The sequence below is a fragment of the Dermacentor andersoni genome, chromosome 10 (genome assembly GCF_023375885.2).
Source record: "Dermacentor andersoni chromosome 10, qqDerAnde1_hic_scaffold, whole genome shotgun sequence".
NCBI classification, from domain to species: Eukaryota; Metazoa; Arthropoda; class Arachnida; order Ixodida; family Ixodidae; genus Dermacentor; species Dermacentor andersoni.
In genome coordinates, this window is record NC_092823.1 from 67,357,728 (window position 1) to 67,363,777 (window position 6,050).

Below are 6,050 nucleotides of genomic sequence, written 5' to 3' on the forward strand. Positions count from 1 at the left end.
TAAGCCACGTTTACGTTGCGGAGTCCACAACCACACAAAGTCTCCTTTGGCGTACGAGACATACTGGATTCGGCTGTCACAGCGCTCTTTCGATCGGTCTTGCGATGCCACAGTACGAAGACGAGCGATACGCCTGGCTTCTTCGCCAAGACAAAGCGTCTTGGCAACAGAGTACTCGCTGTGAAAGTCAAACGGTAGTATAGCGTCAATGCAGCTTAGCGGTGAACGTGCGTAAAGGAAATAAAAAGGACTGTAGTCCGTCGTCTCATTTTTTGCAGTATTATAAGCATAGGTGATGAAGAGAGCACGTCATCCCAGTCCTTGTGATCGGAAGATACGTACATGGCCAGCATGTTAGTTAGAGTTCTGTTCGTACGTTCTACAAGCCCATTTGTCTGAGAGTGATAAGGCGTTGAATGACGGAACTGCAAACTGCAGAGACTGTTCTACGGCGTCCGCAATGGCGTCCGCAACGTTCTACGGCATCCTTCTACGTAGTTCTTCTACGGCGTCCGCAACGAACTAACGACCGCGATCGGTAATGATCACATGGGGGGGAACATGTCGACAAGTTTTGAATGGAAGCAAAAACGTTGCAACGGATGCAGCTGTTGAAGATGGTACGGCCGCCGTTTCCGCGTAACGGGTCAGATGGTCGACACATACGATCACCCATCGGTTGTCGTTAGATAATCGGAGAAATGGGCCCAGAAGATCGATACCCACTTGTTCAAATGGCAGGCGAGGTGGCGGCACAGGTTGGAGACGACCTGGCGGAGCGGTCGTAGGGCGCTTGTAGCGCTGACATTGTTCGCAACTGGCGACGTAGTGCTTGACTGTGTCGCGCATTCTGGACCAGTAAAAACGCTCCTGTGTCCGGTTCAAAGTTCTTATGAATCCTAGGTGGCCAGAGGTCACATCGTTGTGCATGGCTCTTAGTATGTCCGTTCGCAGACTCTGCGGCACCACCAGAAGGAAGCGTGCGCCTTTAACCGAATAATTGGTCTTGTAAAGCAGGCCGTCACGGACACAAAATCGACTGGTGGCTCCAGGACACGATGCGGCTACAAATAGAGGTTCCAAACTAATATCATTTTCCTGCTCTGCTTTGAAAGTCATCGAGTCTGGGAATGTAGAAGAAATGGGAGCAAAACAGTCATCACAATTGTCTTCGTCACACTCCGTCGTCGTCAGAGGAAGGCGGGAGAGACAGTCCGCATCTGCGTGGCGAAGCCCGGACTTGCAGGAAATAACGAAGTCGTACTCCTGCAGTCGAAGAGCCCAACATGCCAGTCGTCCACTCGGGTCACGGAGATTCACCAACCAGCACAACGCGTGGTGGTCAGTAATGATAGTGAACGGGCGTCTGTAGACATAGGGTCGAAATTTGTGGACAGCGCAAACAGCTGCCAAGCATTCTTGCTCGGTCACAGTGTAATTGCGTTCCGCCTTAGCCAAAGAGCGACTAGGATAAGCCACAACGTGTTCCGCTCCTTGATGACGTTGCACAAGTACGGCACCGATGCCGATGCCACTGGCATCAGCGTACGCTTCCGTAGGTGCGGATGCATCGAAGTGACGCAATATGGGCCCTGACGTTAGTAGAAATTTTAGCTGACGGAACGCGTCGTCGCAAGCCGATGTCCAGTTGAAAGGGATGGCTTTTTGGAGAAGACATTTTAGGGGGTACACCACGTCGGCGAATCTTGGAACGAAGCGACGAAAGTACGAGCACAGGCCCAAGAAATTCCTCAACTCCCGCACTGACTTCGGTGCTTCGAAGGAGCTGACTGCCTCAATCTTCCGTGGATCTGGCCTCACACCAGTTTTGTCGACCAAATGCTCAAGTACTAACGTCTCGGTTTCTCCGAAACGACATTTCTTGGAATTTAGGATCAAGCCGGCTTGTTTGACACAATCCAGAACAAGATTGAGATGGCTGTTATGTTCACTCAATGTGCTGCCAAAAATCACCACATCATCGAGGTAGCACAAACAAATTTCCCATTTAAGTCCTCGGAGGATAGCATCCATGAATCGTTCGAATGTTGCTGGCCCGTTACAAAGACCGAACGGCATAACGTTAAATTCATAAAGACCGTCTGGTGTCACGAAGGCCGTTTTCTCCTTATCGTCTGGGTGCATGGGTATCTGCCAATACCCTGATCGCAAATCCAGTGATGAAAAGTAGGCAGCGGAATGTAGACAATCGATGACATCATCAATTCTAGGAAGCGGATACACATCCTTTTTGGTGACCGCATTCAGTTTCCTGTAATCAACGCAAAACCGCCACGATCCATCCTTCTTCTTTACTAAGATTACTGGTGCTGCCCACGGACTAGAAGACTCTTGAACAACATTATTCCGCAGCATGTCTTTCACCTGTCCAGCAATAACTGTCCGATCTGTTGTAGATACGTGGTAAGGCTTTTGCCGAATGGGGTGCGCAGATCCGGTGTCAATTCTGTCGCGAGCACGAGAACGCAGAGTGAAGGCTGCTTGTCGCCTTGTGTGAAATCGAACACAGAAAGATATGCTCACAAAACTTGTGCGAGAGTGCGGCGCTCATGTGAGGGCAGTGCCTTGTTGATGATTCGTATGATCTGCTCTTCAGAAATGCTTCTTTGGGCATCGCTAGAACGAGACTGCTCCTCCTCGCTTAGAACTGTAATGGAGCTGTAAGTAATCTCGTCAAATTTAGCAAGCTTCGTATCACGCGGGAGAACGGCAGGGACGCAAGAACAATTGAAAGCCCACAAATTTAAGGCGCCATTCACTACTCTCACGACAGAGCGTGGTACAAGTACATCTTGCTTTGCGCAGCTGGACGTAAGTGGCTGGACTTGCGCGTCAAACGATGAAAGGTCGACAGCAGTGAAATTGACAGGGATACGTGACAGCGACCAAGGCGGTAGCAGCAAATCGTTCGAAACAACACAATAGTTTTTCACTGGTGAGGATGTGTCGGCAAGGGTGGCGAGAAGCGCGCTATTCAAAGCAATTTCGTCTGTGCCACAGTGAACGGATGCACCACAATCCTGAAGAAAGTCAATCCCGAGAATCACATCATGAGTGCATCGCGGTAGTACGAGAAATTCTGTTTTAAGGTCTTCTCCTCCGAATAAAACACTTGCAACACAAATACCAAGGGGAACTAGGCACTCTCCACTGACACCACGAAACGTCACACCAACATTACACGGGAACATAACTTTCCGACCCAGCCTCTCTTTGAAAGTCACACTCATGATGGAAACGGTAGCACCAGTATCCACTAATGTTGTTGCAGGTATACTATCAATTAACACACGCACTTTGTTCTTCACCATCACAATAGGCAGAGGAGTATTTCGCAGAGACGCAGACTGTCCGGCGACCTTACCTCCATCGGCCGCGCCGGCTAGTTTCCCGACGGCGGTGGAGACGTAGCACGTCGCCGTGGTGACGGTGAAAGGCGTTGGCGACTGGTTGGGGGCGTCAGGCTGCGGTCTGAAGCTGGCGAGCCACTCCTTCTATTATACTGACTGAAGGTATTCCGAAGTGGCGCGCCTGTGGTGTTTGCAGGGTGCAGGGTAACTAGCCGGGTGCAGGGTGCAGGGAAACTAGCCGGCGCGGCCGGTGGAGGTAAGGTCGCCGGACAGTCTGCGTCTCTGCGAAATACTCCTCTGCCTATTGTGATGGTGAAGAACAAAGTGCGTGTGTTAATTGATAGTATACCTGCAACAGCATTAGTTGATACTGGTGCTACCGTTTCCATCATGAGTGTGACTTTCAAAGAGAGGCTGGGTCGGAAAGGTATTTTCCCGTGTAATGATGGTGTGACGTTTCGTGGTGTCAGTGGAGAGTGCCTAGTTCCCCTTGGTATTTGTGTTGCAAGTGCTTTATTCGGAGGAGAAGATCTTAAAACAGAATTTCTCGTACTACCGCGATGCACTCATGATGTGATTCTCGGGATTGACTTTCTTCAGGATTGTGGTGCATCCGTTAACTGTGGCACAGGCGAAATTACTTTGAATAGCGCGCTTCTCGCCACCCTTGCCGACACATCCTTACCAGTGAAAAACTATTGTGTTGTTTCGAACGATATGCTGCTACCGCCTTGGTCGCTGTCACGTATCCCTGTCAATTTCACTGCTGCCTACCTTTCATCGTTTGACGTGCAAATCCAGCCACTTACGTCCAGCTGCGCAAAGAAAGATGTACTTGTACCACGCTCTGTCGTGAGAGTAGTGAATGGCGCCTCAAATTTGAGGGCTTTCAATTGTTCTTGCGTCCCTGCCGTTCTCCCGCGTGATATGAAGCTTGCTGAATTTGACGAGATTACTTACAGCTCCATTACAGTTCTAAGCGAGGAGGAGCAGTCTCGTTCTAGCGATCCCCAATGAAGCATTTCTGAAGAGCAGATCATACGAATCATCAACAAGGCACTGCCCTCACATGAGCGCAGTGCTCTCGCACAAGTTTTGTGGGCACATCTTTCTGTGTTGGATTTCACACAAGACGACAAGCAGGCTTCATTCCGCGTTCTCGTGCTCGCCACAGAATTGACACCGGATCTGCGCACCCCATTCGGCAAAAGCCTTACCGCGTATCTTCAACAGAGAGGACAGTTATTGCTGGACAGGTGAAAGACATGCTGCGGAATAATGTTGTTCAAGAGTCTTCTAGTCCGTGGGCAGCACCAGTAATCTTAGTAAAGAAGAAGGATGGATCGTGGCGGTTTTGCGTTGATTACAGGAAACTGAATGCGGTCACCAAAAAGGATGTGTATCCGCTTCCTAGGATTGATGATGTCATCGATTGTCTAGATTCCGCTGCCTACTTTTTCATCACTGGATTTGCGATCAGGGTATTGGCAGATACCCATGCACCCAGGCGATAAGGAGAAAACGGCCTTCGTGACACCAGACAGTCTTTATGAATTTAACGTTATGCCGTTCGGTCTTTGTAATGGGCCAGCAACGTTCGAACGATTCATGGATACTATCCTCCGAGGACTTAAATGGGAAATTTGTTTGTGCTACTTCGATGATGTGGGGATTTTTGGCAGCACATTGAGTGAACATAATAGCCATCTCAATCTTGTTCTGGATTGTCAAACAAGCCGGCTTGATCCTAAATTCCAAGAAATGTCGTTTCGGAGAAACCGAGACGTTAGTACTTGAGCATCTGGTCGACAAAAATGGTGTGAGACCAGATCCACGGAAGATTGAGGCAGTCAGCTCCTTCGAAGCACCGAAGTCAGTGCGGGAGTTGAGGAATTTCTTGGGCCTGTGCTCGTACTTTCGTCGCTTCGTTCCAAGATTCGCCGACGTGGTGTACCATCTAAAATGTCTTCTCCAAAAAGCCATCCCTTTCAACTGGACATCGGCTTGCGACGACGCGTTCCGTCAGCTAAAATTTCTACTAACGTCAGGGCCCATATTCCGTCACTTCGATGCATCCGCACCTACGGAAGCGCACGCTGATGCCAGTGACATCGGCATCGGTGCCGTACTTGTGCAACGTCATCAAGGAGCGGAACACGTTGTGGCTTATCCTAGTCGCTCTTTGACTAAGGCGGAACGCAATTACACTGTGACCGAGCAAGAATGCTTGGCAGCTGTTTGCGCTGTCCACAAATTTCGACCCTATATCTACAGACGCCCGTTCACTATCATTACTGACCACCACGCGTTGTGCTGGTTGGTGAATCTCCGTGACCCGAGTGGACGACTGGCATGTTGGGCTCTTCGACTGCAGGAGTACGACTTCGTTATTTCCTACAAGTCCGGGCGTTGCCACGCAGATGCGGACTGTCTCTCCCGCCTTCCTCTGACGACGACGGAGTGTGACGAAGACAATTTTGATGACTGTTTTGCTCCCATTTCTTCTACATTCCCAGCCTCGATGACTTTCAAAGCAGAGCAGGAAAATGGTATTAGTTTGGAACCTCTATTTGTAGCCGCATCGCGTCCTGGAGTCACCAGTCGATTTTGTGTCCATGACGGCCTGCTTTACAAGACCAATTATTCGGTTAAAGGCGCACGCTTTCTTCTGGTGGTGCC